Consider the following 13,542-nt stretch of genomic DNA (forward strand, 5'->3'; position numbering starts at 1 on the left):
GAGATAGGAATACCAGACCACCTGACCTGCCTCCAGAGAAATCTGTATGCAGGTCAGGAAGCAACAGTTAGAACTAGACATGGAACAACAGACTGGTTCCAAATTGGGAATGGTGTACGTCAAGGCTGTATATTGTCAACCTGCTTATTTAACTTATATGCAGAGTACATCATGTGAAATACCGGGCTGGATGAAGCACAAGCTGGAATCAAGATTGCCGGGAGAAATATCAATAACCTCAGATATGCAGATGACACCACCCTTATGGCAGAAAGCAAAGAAGAACTATAAGAGCCTCTTGATGAAAGTGAAAGAGGAGAGTGACAAAGCTGGCTTAAAACTCAGCATTCAGAAAATTAAGATCATGGCATCTGGTCCCATCACTTCATGGCAAATAGATGGAGAAACAGTGGAAATAGTGAGAGACTTTACTTTTTAGGGGCCCCACATCACTGTAGATGGTGACTGCAGCCATGAAATTCAAAGATGCTTGTTCCTTGGAAGAAAAGCTATGACCAACCTGCTGCTGCTGCTAAGTCGCTTCAGTCGTGTTCGACTCTGCAACCCCATAGACGGCAGCCCACAAGGCTCTGCCATCCCTGGGATTCTCCAGGCAAGAACACTGGAGTGGGTTGCCATTGCCTTCTCCAATGCATGAAAGTGAAAAGTGAAAGTGAAGTCACTGAGTCGTGTCCAACTCTCAGCGACCCCATGGACTGCAGCACACCAGGCTCTTCCGTCCATGGGATTTTCCAGGCAAGAGTACTGGAGTGGGGTGCCATTGCCTTCTCCTATGACCAACCTAGACAGCATATTAAAAAGCAGAGACATTACTTTGCCAGCAAAGTTCCATCTAGTCAAAGCTATGGTTTTTCCAGTAGTCATGTATGGATGTGAGAGTTGGACTATAAAGAAAGCTGAGCACTGAATAATTGATGCTTTTGAATTGTGGTGTTGGAGAAGACTCTTGAGAGTCCCTTGGACCGTAAAGGACATCCAACCAGTCCATCCTAAAGGAAATCAGTCCTGAATATTCATTGGAAGGACTGATGCTGAAACTAAAACTCCAATACTTTGGCCACCTGGTGTGGAAAACTAACTCATTGGAAAAGACCCTGATGCTGGGAAAGATTAAAGGTGGGAGGAGAAGGGGATGACAGAGGATGAGATGTCACTGACGTGATGGATATGAGTTTGAGTAGGCTCTGGGAGTTGGTGATGGACAGGGAAGCCTGGCGTGCTGCAGTCCATGGGTTGCAAAGAGTCGGACACAACTGAGCGGCTGAACTGAACTGAAGTTTATATAATTTAATTTTTGCTAATAACTGTGTTTAACGGCTGCCTTACAAAATTCCTTAAATTTTAACAATTGGCTGTCTTGAGCAGATAGGAGCCAACTCCTCCACACCATTGTCATTACTTCCTTTCCCTACAGGTCCTTCCAGCCAAATCTCCTGGGACCAGTCTTTCTTTTTCCTAAGCAGGGCACTTATTAGAAGCTCTGGGTCAGTAGCTTTTTGAGGTAGCATTAGCTCTCTCACTATGTTACTACGTTCTAATCTTTGTGATCCAGGTCCTCAGGACTCAAGTTTGTACTTTGTTTGCAACAACCAAGGAGTCATGGATACAACCATCCCTCCAGACAATGCTTTTTGTCCTGAATACTGGTTTCTCTCTGATGCCTTCTTTACTCAGGGTTGTTTGAGTCATATAAGATCTGCTCTTTAAAATGGGGCCCCATTCATATATGGACTGCTTGCCTGGCGATCACATGCCATATTGCTTTCTGTTGCTCACCTGCCCTGCTACTGCTTGGATATGTGCCCTGGCATGTGGACTTGCGTTGGCTCTACTTCTTGGTTCTTCTATCCTGCATATGCTCTTACTTTGGGATCTACCTTTGGACTCAAGGTTCCTTTTGCTTCAATAACTGAAATCTGGCCTTATTCCATGATCTGATTATAGGGCTGTCTGGCTTCCTAGCTTTGGCCTTGCCAACCACAACTCAAATTCAAAAGCTGATAAAGAACAGCACGAGAAAATGAGCTGATTTAAGCAGGTATTACTATTTTAGTGTGATTAATATCTGCCAATAGTGGCAAAAACCACCCCTCCCTTGCTTCTAAACAACTCCTGAAGATTCAAGAATGCTGAGAGTTCTGAAGGGGGCCTAGGTTAAGATAATGGAGCAACTGAATTCAACAAATGGTGGCTCCTCCCCAGCTTTCAGTTCAAAGAAGTTTCCGAAGAGACTGAGTAAACGTTGGGTCCTTTATCAATTGAGCTTTTCTTTGCTGCTGCCCAGAGGGAGGACGTGTGGAATAAATCTAGGCTAAGCACTAGATGGTTTTGAAATGCACAGGCTTATACTTTTCTGCTCTTTGAACCTAATAAAATCAAGGTTCTTCATTAAGAAAAGGGGTTTGGCTTTTTTATTTTTGTTCAATTGATATTATCACCAATAGTGATACAGAACTAAGGTGAATAGATTTCAGCCTTGAATATTCTTGAATGATTTAGGAAACTTGCAATTTGCAAAAAACTGCAAGGGAAAGGCATGCTAGAAAATTCAGTTGGATCTCAACTGAATAAATAAAAACTACAATAAAAACTTCTAGTTGTTACTACAGGACTCATGCTGTTGGTTGGAGGTGAGGACTTAGTCCTGTGCCTCAGGTTTCACTGATGCTCCACCCCTGCTTTGAGGCAACTGGGGGCAGTTCCCAGTCCAGGAAAGGTTTCTGAGCTTATCACTGAACAGAGAGAGAGAAAGAAAGTGAAGTCTTTCAGTCGTGTCCTACCCTTGCCTGCCAGGCTCCTCTGTCCATGAAATTTTCCAGGCAAGAGTACTGGAGTGGATACTTCTCAAGGGGATATATCTCCAGGGGATATTCCCGACCCAGGGATTGTAGCCGGGTCTCAGACACTTTACTGACTGAGCCACCTGAACAGAGAGAATCCTTATTAACTCAAAGATTGATATTCCCACATTCCAGGAGAGCAGTTACATTTAATGAGATACTGACTATCTGTCCTGGAATAGCAAGTTGATTTTCTGAAGAATATTTTGATTCTCAGACTATTTCCATAGAAGGAGAATTATTAATACCTTAAGCTTTTTCCTGGACAAAGTAGGGTTAGTAACTGAGTGAAGTTAGAGTGCTTTCTGAATCTTTATCTTCTTACTGAAGAAAAGATGCCCAGCAGGGTCAGCTTTATGGGCATGTGATGTGTACCCCCAAAGTCCTGCACTTAGAGGGGCTTTGTACTTTCATGCTGTTGCGATCTTGGAATTCTCAATTTTGAGCAGGAAGCCCCACATTTTCATTTTTCACTGGGCCCAGCAAATGGTAGAGCCAGGCCTGATGGCAAGAGAGATGAAGAAAGTCTTCCTAAAGAGTTTTTTTTTTCTTTTTCCTGGAGCGCTGCAAGAATGCACCAGAGGAACACTGAAAACATGCCTTTTAAAAAGTTATAATTTTTATTTATCTATCCAGGCAAGAGTAAACTGAGAATATGGTAATCACAAGTAGTGTTATAAACATCCAAGTGTGTGTAATAACTAACATTTATATGGTGCTCATTTCTATGTGCCAGGCTTTGTATACATTAACTCTCTTAATTATCACTGTATCCCCATTTTACAGTTGAGAATATGAGGCCCAGAGAGGGTGAAAAATAACACCAAAGATCACATAGGTAAGTAAGTAGAAAAGCCTAGGTATAAACCAAAGCATTACGGCTTCAGAATGTTCTTAGTGTAATGTGCCTTCTTTCTACTAAATGGAATAATGACATTGCTGAGAGATGCTTTGTAATATTTCTTTTTATTCTGGTTATTATTTTTGAATTCAGGGAAAAGTGATGAGCTAGGGCCCTTTAAAGGCCTAAGCCAACATGCACTAATAGTGAAATGCACCATAGGGCAAACACATCTTTTCCTTTGGAACATCAACTACTGACTGTTTTATAAAGGGAAAAAGTACTGAACATATCACACTTCAGTGTCTCATGACTGACATTTGATTTTGACTTAAAAGATTTTTAACTACACTACTAAGCTTACATGCTAGAGACCACATGCTCATTCTTGGATGTTCATACTATACTTTATTCCTGTCAAGGAACTGGAGATTTGGCTCATACTTGTTGGATATGTTAAACGAGCCTGTGAAACCATATTTAAATTAAAGAGTCTTTCCTTGATTTCATTTTTTAAAATCTATGTAGGCATCAAAGCATATGGGTTGAAAGGATGGGCTCTAGTATCCTGTGGCTACTTTTCTGGCCCTGAGATGTGCTTCTGTATAAGGATTAAAAAAACACAACAACATGGCTGCCGTGAGACTAGGAAGTACCTAGCACTTCTCAGAACATGGTTAACACTCAGTATAGATGAATCCGTTCAGTTCAGTTGCTCAGTCGTGTCCGACTCTTTGTGACCCCATGGACTGCAGCATGCCAGGCTTCCCTGTCCATCACCAACTCCCAGATTGTGCCTAAACTCATATCCATGGAGTTGATGATGCCATAATTGATTTATAAAAACTGGTATAGAATAGTGCAATTATATCTTGGGGATATAAATTCTCTGAGACTCATTTCATTCAGCATAAAATAAATGTAATAACACCCATTTCATAAGGTATTATAAGGATTAAATGTGTATGAAATGCTTAACATAGACCTAACATATAGTAAGTTCTTACTAAGTGGGAACTTCTATTATTCTCTTTGAACTTTTTGTCTGTAATGTAGGTCTAGGTCATTTCATGATAGAATTTTGGACCCAGTATAAAACCATTCTATTTTTAATAATATTTTTCACCTTTTTCTTCTTTGTAGGACACATTCTGTTAGGAGAATGAGATATATATTGGTTTTTACTGTGCAGCGATACTTTTTTGTAGTAACTATGCATTTAAAAAATACCTTTTGGAAAGATACATTGGTCTTTTTCCAACAGTCCTCTTAAAAAGGACTATTAAAATAATGCATAGAAGAAATAACGTTCATTCATTATTAATACCTTGTAGCAGTGATTATATTAGCTCAGCCTGGCCATCGACCAGCCCTTAGCGCCCTTACTTCAAGCAGAGCTCAGGGAGCAGACAACAGAGGGAAGGCAAAGAGCATATCTTCTCCTATAAGCTCCAGATCTTGCTTCTGTACCTTCTGCTCATCTCCACTGGCCTTTTTCTTTCCTTCTACCAATATGCAGGGGTGTATTCCACTTCACAAACAAGAAACAGAACCATTTTCCTCTCAGGCTTGTCACTCCATTGAAGAACTATTTCATCTTTCCCTTCTCTTTGACTGTTGAGCTTCAGCTGAAAGTGGGTTTCACTTCCTTAACATCTCCCATTCTTAACTGCTTTCTTTCACTGTCTTTCACCATTAGGACTTTCCAGAAATTTTAAGAACCCTGAACGCATTCAGTTCAGTTCAGTTCAGTCGCTCAGTCATGTCCAACTCTTTGCGACCCCATGAACCGCAGCATGCCAGGCCTCCCTGTCCATCACCAACTGCCAGAGTCTACCCAAACCCATGTCCATTGAGTCGGTGATGCCATCCATCTCATTCTCTGTCATCCCCTTCTCCTCCTGTCCCCAATCTTTCCCAGCATCAGGGGCTTTTCAAATGAGTCAAATCTTCACATCCAGTGGCCAAAATATTGCAGCATTAAGAACCTCTTAATCACCAAGGTGTTTGACCTTTTCCTAGTCTTCATTTTTCTTATATACATTGATACTGTTGAAGTCTTGATATTCTATTAGAGTCTGGGACATTGTTTGTCCCTGATTTTTTGACTTTTGATTTGCTCATAGAAAATGGCAGTGATGCCCACTTTGCATCATTGCAGTAATAACTAATGATGTTAAGCATCTTTTCATATTCCTGTATGTTATGCCCATTTTTTGATTGAGTTATTTGTTTGTTTTATATCAAGCTGTATGAAATGTTTGTCTGTTTTGGAGATCAATCCCTTCTTGGTAGCATTGTTTGAAAATATTTTCTTCAGCAATAAGTTGTCTCTTATTTTATTGTTTACTTTCCTGTGGTCATGTATGGATGTGAGAGTTAGACTGTGAAGAAAGCTGAGCGCCGAAGAATTGATGCTTTTGAACTGTGGTGTTGGAGAAGACTCTTGAGAGTCCCTTGGACTGCAAGGAGATCCAACCAGTCCATTCTGAAGGAGATCAACCCTGGGATTTCTTTGGAAGGAATGATGCTAAAGCTGAAACTCCAGTACTTTGGCCACCTTATGCGAAGAGTTGACTCACTGGAAAAAACTCTGATGCTGGGAGGGATTGGGGGCAGGAGGAGAAGGGGACGACCCAGGATGAGATGGCTGGATGGCATCAGTGACTCGATGGACATGAGTCTGAGTGAACTCCGGGAGATGGTGATGAACAGGGAGGCCTGGCATGCTGCGATTCATGGGGTCGCAAAGAGTCAGACACGACTGAGCGACTGAACTGAACTGAACTTGCTGTGCAAAAGCTTTTAAATTGAATCAGGTCCTTTTGTTTGTTTACTTTTATTTCTATTACTTCAAGAGATGGATCCAAAAATATTTCTGTGATTTCTGTCATAGTGTTCTGCCTATGTTTTTCTCTAAGAGTTTTACAGTATCTGATCTTATATTTAGCCTTTTAATTCATTTTGAGTTTATTTTTTCATGTGGTGTTAGAGAATGTTCTAATTTCATTCTTTTACATGTAACTGTCCAGTTTTCCCCGCATCACTTGTTAAAGAGACTGTCTTTTCTCCATTGTGTATTCTTGCCTCCTTTGTCATAGATTAATTACCACAAATGCATGGGTTTATTTCTGGGTTTTCTCTTCTGTTCCATTGATTTATATGTCTGTTTTTGTGCATTATGATACTACTTTGATAACTGTAGCTTTGTAGTGTAGTCTGAAGCCAGGGAGCATGATTCCTCCAACTCTGTTCTTCTTGCTAAAGATTGTTTTGGCTATTTGGGTTATTTAGTGTTTCCATGGAAATTAAATTTTTTTTGTTCTAGTTCTGTGAAAAATACCATTGGTAATTTGATAGGGATTACACTGAATCTATAAGTCTTCCATTGAAAAAACATGGTATATCTTTCTATTTGTGTCATATACAGATTTCTTTATATCTTCAAACACATTTCTTACCACCTTTACAAGACTGAAAGATTCTTGAAGGTAGTGACCCATGTATTTATTTATCCCAGTACCCCAATGATGTCTTAGAGAATATCTTATAAACAGTAACTGCACAATAAATGTTGGAGGATTTTTCATAACTGAGGTTAGCTGAAGGACTGAAAACACTTTATTGTATTTTTAAAATATGTGACTTTTCCTGATTGTGACATATGAAGCCTTCTTCATACACATAAGATTGAGGAATTATTTTCTTCGTATTTAGGATGCTAGGATGCTTAATCTCTTACATAAATAACTTTTATTTGTGACCTCTAGAAACATTTCTCATTGCCTAAGTACCAGAAGCTGTTGGTTGTGGTGGATTTGTAATTGTTTGATGATCACCTTTATAATGTGGATACTCATATCTTCAGCAAAAATAGCATAAAGAATCAATGATTGTATTATAGAGAAAATAACAAAAGTTTGTTTCTGGAGCATTGCTTCATATTTTTTGACATTTTGTTGAAATAAGGAAACCGAAGCCCTATCTAAGCAATAGGACTCTGATAAAAACCTGAGAATAATCTTGTTGCAGAGTTAAAGTGAATTAGAAACTGGGCCAAGAGGAGAGCTTTAGTTCAGTTTCAAATATCTGACAAAATTGGGAAATTGGATAGAAGGAGTTTAGGAAATTGTACTGGATGAAAATGTACTGATGTTTTGTATTTGTTCCAACATAAAAGCATCTATTTCCCTCACAGAGAGATGGATACGTAATGGTCTCAAATCTAATGGAAGTGCTCATTTCCAGGGGTATTGTAGTTTTGAAATGGGTTTGTTTGAGGATTCTGGGTCTAATTTCATATTATTAAACTCTGAAATTACAGAAGCCTTTCTGCAGTATTCTGTGGGCTCCAGAATGGCCTTGCAGTGCACTGTGAGCTTGTTGGGTACAAAATTTGAAGGGCTTGTTGCAATGCAGTTCCTTCTGTGGCAACCAGTGCTCTGTCTTCGTTTTTGCCTTTCCTATGGACTGTTTCTTTCTCTGATGCGCGTCACAGCTTAGCCTGGATGATGGAATGGCAGCCACTGAAGTTTCAAAAGCAGGTAATAGGGCAGAGATTTCCCTGGTGGCTCAGATGGTAAAGAATCTGCCTGCAATGCAGGAAACCCGGGTTCAGTCCCTGGGTTGGGATGATCCCCTGGAGAAGGGGACAGCTACCACTCTAGTATTCTGGCCTGGAGAATCCCATGGATAGAGGAAGTTGGCCAGCTACAGTCCATGGGGTTGTAAAGAGTCGGTGAGAGACCACGCACACATGCACGACAAGGTCAAGGTTTGAAGGTAGACTTGTGTTTGAATGCGAATTCTGTCACCTAGGAGCTTTGTGGCCCTGGTTCAGTTGTCTAGCTTCTCAAGCGGCGTTTTCCTCACCTGCTGAACGACTCCATCAACGTTAAGAGCTTAGTGTGGTGCCTGGCACAGAGAGCACACACTCAAAATGTATGCTAGTAGTATCACTAGCAACCAGAAATTAGTGTTTCTTCAAGAAAATAGCCTTGGGTTTATCCTGAGGATGATTTGGAAAAAAAAAAAATGATTGTGTGGATGTGGACATTTTTCTTAGAAACATTTGTAGAGGAAACTTGGTGGTGTGTATCTAAAAGGCCTGCCCGACTTTGCCCAAAAGATACACATACCAGTACCTTCAAATAGATACACTAATGGTGTTATGGAGCCCCAGATACTGTCCACCAAATTCATTGTGGGCAGGAAGAGGATCTATTTTTAAGGGGAGCTAAGAGGACTATAATTGGTTAAAAATAGGATTCTCCTCCATCTTCTCTGTGCTGCTTTTCACCCTCCACTTTTCTGTCCACCCCCACTTTTCCTGAATTCCTCTTATCACCTCTGTTCACTTCCCCCTTCTCTTTCTCTGCTTTAGAATTGGTACATATTGTGAAAGAGAAAATACTTGACACCATCCCCAGAAAGTCAGTGGTGGGGGTAATGCATTTTTAATCCTGAACACCTGGCCTCTTTTTATTTGGCTGCCAGAATGGGAAAGTTTTTTGATTATTCAAAAAAGTCCCCTTGCTGGTGCTCACAAATGACTAAAAAGGTTAATAAATTTCAGACTCTGCTTGGTAATCCAGGGCAATAGAACTCTGCAAACACAGACTTTTCTTTTTAAGTTGAATCTGACATTATGAAAAGCTACCCCTCTCTTCCCACACTCAAAGTATTTATCTAGGCTTTAAACACTGGGTAACAGAAGTGTGGCAAGGGAGCTAACATTAATCGTGGGTCTGCAATGCGGAGAGAATCTCACTTACATCACCTCATTTAGTGTTCATGACAGCCCCATGGGGAAAGCATCACAATTTCCATATTTCATAGGTGAGACCATGGGGGGCCTTCATTGTGCCCCATCAGAGAGGGACTCACCGCAGTGCGGTGTCCCTAAGCAATGGTGACCCCATGCAAAGTTTACCCATCTTACTGAAATGCCTTGATTCAAATGCCTCTCTGTCCTCCATGTAGTGTCGATTATGACAAGGTGTAGCTCCCAATTCTGCCCACCTTCTGTAGTCAATCAGTTCTTGGGACCATGGTCAAGTGCAGAAACCATCTTTCGTAGGAAATGGTGATGGGAAATTGATATCCCCTCTTCCCAGCAGTATAACCACAACATTTATCTCCTCAAATCTCTTTCCTTTGCTCTGATTACATAGAGGCAGGTCTGCAGGTCCCTTGGTGTTGGGGTGGTGGAGATAGCAGGGGAGGGGATGAGAGTGGGTGATGTTATCTGTGTGGCTTTCACCTTCCCGTTCCTCAGCCTCCTTTCTGTATGATGGAAGAATAACAGTACTTACCTTTAGACTGTTTTGAAAAGCAAATGAGATAGTTTACACAGTAGGAAGTGCTCTCTATTATCTCTGTTTTCCAGATGGAGAAACTGACACCCAGATGAGTTAGATAACTGCCCAAAGTCACATAGCTAAGTAGTCTTTCAAAATCCATGCTCTTAGCCGTTCTCTTGTGGTGGGACTTTTCAGCCTTTTTCATATCTTGGCACATGGAAAATTATATTACTCATACGACATGGGGGGAGAATGAATGGGGCAGCTCAAGCCTTGAGGTATTTGGTCTGTAGGGCTCCGACCACTCCAAGCTCCTGGTCAACTGGTTTTCTGCTGTACTGTTCCAGTACAGCAGAATCAGAGCTGCTACCCAGGCCAAGGATGTTAGTAAGTAAGTCTTACTGGAGAAAATGAAGACTTATCTGGAAAGTTTAGTAAAATTTAGTAGTGAAGGGAGGGGGTGATAGTGGTTGAAAAGGATTGTTTAATTTTCTCTTCTGAAAAATGGAGACCACAAAAATATCTGTTTCACAAGGTACTTAAAAACTAAATGATGGGAGGTACAAGGAAAAGCTTTTGTAAAATGTGATAATTTTAGCTTAAGGAAAAAGAATACAATACTTGAAATCATAAGAATGAGTTAGGCATAGCCGTTATAGAGATGGAATGTTTCAACTAACTATTGACTTGGGGAAAGTTACTATTTAATAGGACAGACCTCCCTCCCTTCCTTCCTTCATCTTAAACCAAATAAAAATGGACATTAGCTTCTTCCAAGTTTTCTTATAAGGTTGCACCTATTTTCATTATGTAACTAGAGCAAGTGGAAATAAGGTCAAGAATCCTATAAACCCAAGTAGTCCGGCGTTATCTGAGGAAATGGCATGCCAGGCTGTTTCTCTAACGTGGGTGTCTCTGGTGAGGATTTGCTCTGACAGGCAAGGCAGTTAGGCACAAGCTGGACCCAGAAACAAAGTTTGGTCAGTGGAGGGGAGGGACCATCAGCCAGGTTGTCTCTTCCCAGGGCCTGATGTCCTGTGTTGACATTTTCTTTGCTGAGTTTACTGTAAAATTCAAGTAACTTGCACAAATGCATCAATATTTTAAAAGCTACCAATCCTACATATGAAAAAAGAAGGCTTATGATCTCCAATAATCTTTACTATAACACATATTCATTATTTATGAGCCCTCAAAGGAGAAATTCCCACTGTCTAGGAATCTAAATGCTATACTATGGTGGCTTTGGGATAGTTAGCCACCACACTTTTGCTTTGTAAAACCATCACCGAGTGACCTTAGCAGGTTAACTCTAAAAGTCATCAATGCTTTTTGTCTTTCATCATCTGGACCAAGCTAAAGGAGAGAATTTTCTCTGACGTGACATTCTTGTAGTCAGAGTTTTAACCAGATACCCTCCTTGAAATTTGACTCTGATGTTGTAATGCTCATTATTTCTTGGCAAAGCTGACTCATTCTTTGTGGCTGAATGCAAATGTCAGCTCCTCTGTGAACCAGGCCCTACACTTTGAGCCGGGTTAATTGATCTCATGGAACCTGGTATATGCCTCTATTACGGCATCATTACAACACGGTGTCTTAGCTATTCTTGTGTTTGTTTGCCCAATAAACTATGTGCTCCTTGGAGTAGGGGTGGTATAAGGATGGTTCTTGGTCTAGGAGGCATGCACTTGATGATTTTGGAATTAACGAGTGTATCTGTCATGGACAAAGGAGCCTGGTGGGCTGCCATCTATGGGGTCTCACAGAGTCGAACATGACTGAAGTGACTTAGCAGCAGCAGCTGTCATGGATATTATGTTTAAAATACAGATAAATTTGTGCACTTCTACAAACTCAGAAAAAAAAATGTTCAAGAGACTGTTGTCATCCAGATATGAACTGAAAAAAAAACCACAACAAACATCTCAAGAGTTTTAGGAAGTTGTCATCTTAAAATCTCACTAACTGGAGAGATTCAAGAAAGATACAACAATATGTCAAGATGAATGAGTGAGTTAATGAATGAGTGAAGATTTTTGTGTTAGTGTGTGTTTGATTTATTCCTATATTTAAAGGTGGAAGCCAGGGAAAAGGAAAGGGACAGGTTTGATATTTATTGGTTGACCTCTGACCGCTAAGTTGTATATTAGATGATTCATATGATGTGATTTTCCTTTGGGTACAACTCCTCTTTTGGTTGGGTCATATTAGCTTCTTTTGTCAAATGGGAAAACTGAATTTTGCAGGTTCAATAATGTGAACAGTCACTCCATCTAGTAAGTGACTAAGCCAGAATCCAAACCCGTCTCAAAAAATTTCTTGTTTTTATTGTGGCTAAGTTGTGTCTGACTTTTTGGAACCCCGTGAACTGCAGCATGCCAGGCTTCCCTGTCGTTCACTGTCACTCAGAGTTTGCTGAAACTCAGAAAGTTCTTAGTGTATGTCTTTGTTGTTGCTGTTTAGTCGCTAAGTTGTGTCTGACTTCTTTGTGACCCCATGGACTGTAGCCTGCCAGGCTCCTCTGTCTGTGGGATTTTTCCAGGCAAGAATACTGGAGTGAGTTGCTATTTCCTTCTCCAGGGGATCTTCCTGACCCAGGGATCAAACCCACATCTCCTGTTTGGCAGGCAGATTCTTTACTACTGAGCCAGTCGTAGAGCCCAGTGTATGTCTATATATGTTAAAAAAAAAAAGGGTGGGGAAAAACTCAGCAGTTATTATGCTAATTTAGGACAGCCCTCACATTGTAGCCTACACTTTCCCCCCTTAAATATCTAAGCAAAAGGTGAGCCAGGTGGCGCTTGAAGTGGGCAACATGTGTGATGTTTCAGCAAGTGACTCAGAGTCAGAAACCTGGGTAGAGAGCCTGGCTCTCTTACTTTCTAGTGGGGTGTGTGTGTGTGTGTGTGTGTGTGTGTGTGTGTGTGTGTGTGTGTATGTTCTTTGCTCAGTCGTGTCTGACTCTTTGCAACTCCATGGACTGTAGCCCACCAGGCTCCTCTGTCCATGGGGATTCTCCAGGCAAGAGGACTGGAGTGGGTTGCCATGCCCTTCTCCAGGGGATCTTCCCAATCCAGGGATTGAACCCAGGTCTCCCACATTGTAGGCAGATACTTTACCATTTGAGCTACCTGGGAAGCCCCTTCTAGTACTGTGGACCTAGACAGATTATTTAACATCCTTGAGCCTCAGTCTCTCGAGTTATAAAATGTAAAAGCACAGTACTGATCAAATTTGTATCTCACAACACAGGAGAATGAAATGAGAGAATGCACTCAGCACTCAACCAAGGGTTTGGCACACATTAATGCTCAATGCACTCTTGTCATAATTACTCAAATGCACTCTCTTTCTTGCCCAAAGTCAATAGAGACAATTGCTCGTCTTCCTACTTTCTTAATGTTCAGCCGTTGCAATCGTAGAGTAAGTGGAAGAGAAGTCTTTTGCTCTGTGACCTGCAATCAGAAAATGGGGTTTGGAATCATTTGATAGGAGTTTGGTTCCTGGCTCTGCATTGTGGCTTGGTGAGAAACTC

General features: G+C 41.0%; 1 long non-coding RNA gene across 2 annotated transcripts in view; it reads left to right on the forward strand.

Moving 5' to 3' along the window:
• The first annotated feature begins 4,965 nt into the window (after positions 1-4,965).
• LOC132659447 (uncharacterized) overlaps positions 4,966-13,542 on the forward strand; it is a 47,550-nt gene continuing 38,973 nt past the window's right edge. Inside the window, exon 1 of one of the 2 annotated variants that reach the window (XR_009599933.1) lies at positions 4,966-6,521. This is a non-coding gene — a long non-coding RNA (uncharacterized LOC132659447). The remainder of the gene's footprint in view (positions 6,522-13,542) is intronic. The other variant, XR_009599934.1, reaches the window with a different exon arrangement.

This window comes from Ovis aries, chromosome 3, assembly GCF_016772045.2.
Source record: "Ovis aries strain OAR_USU_Benz2616 breed Rambouillet chromosome 3, ARS-UI_Ramb_v3.0, whole genome shotgun sequence".
Lineage (NCBI taxonomy): Eukaryota > Metazoa > Chordata > Mammalia > Artiodactyla > Bovidae > Ovis > Ovis aries.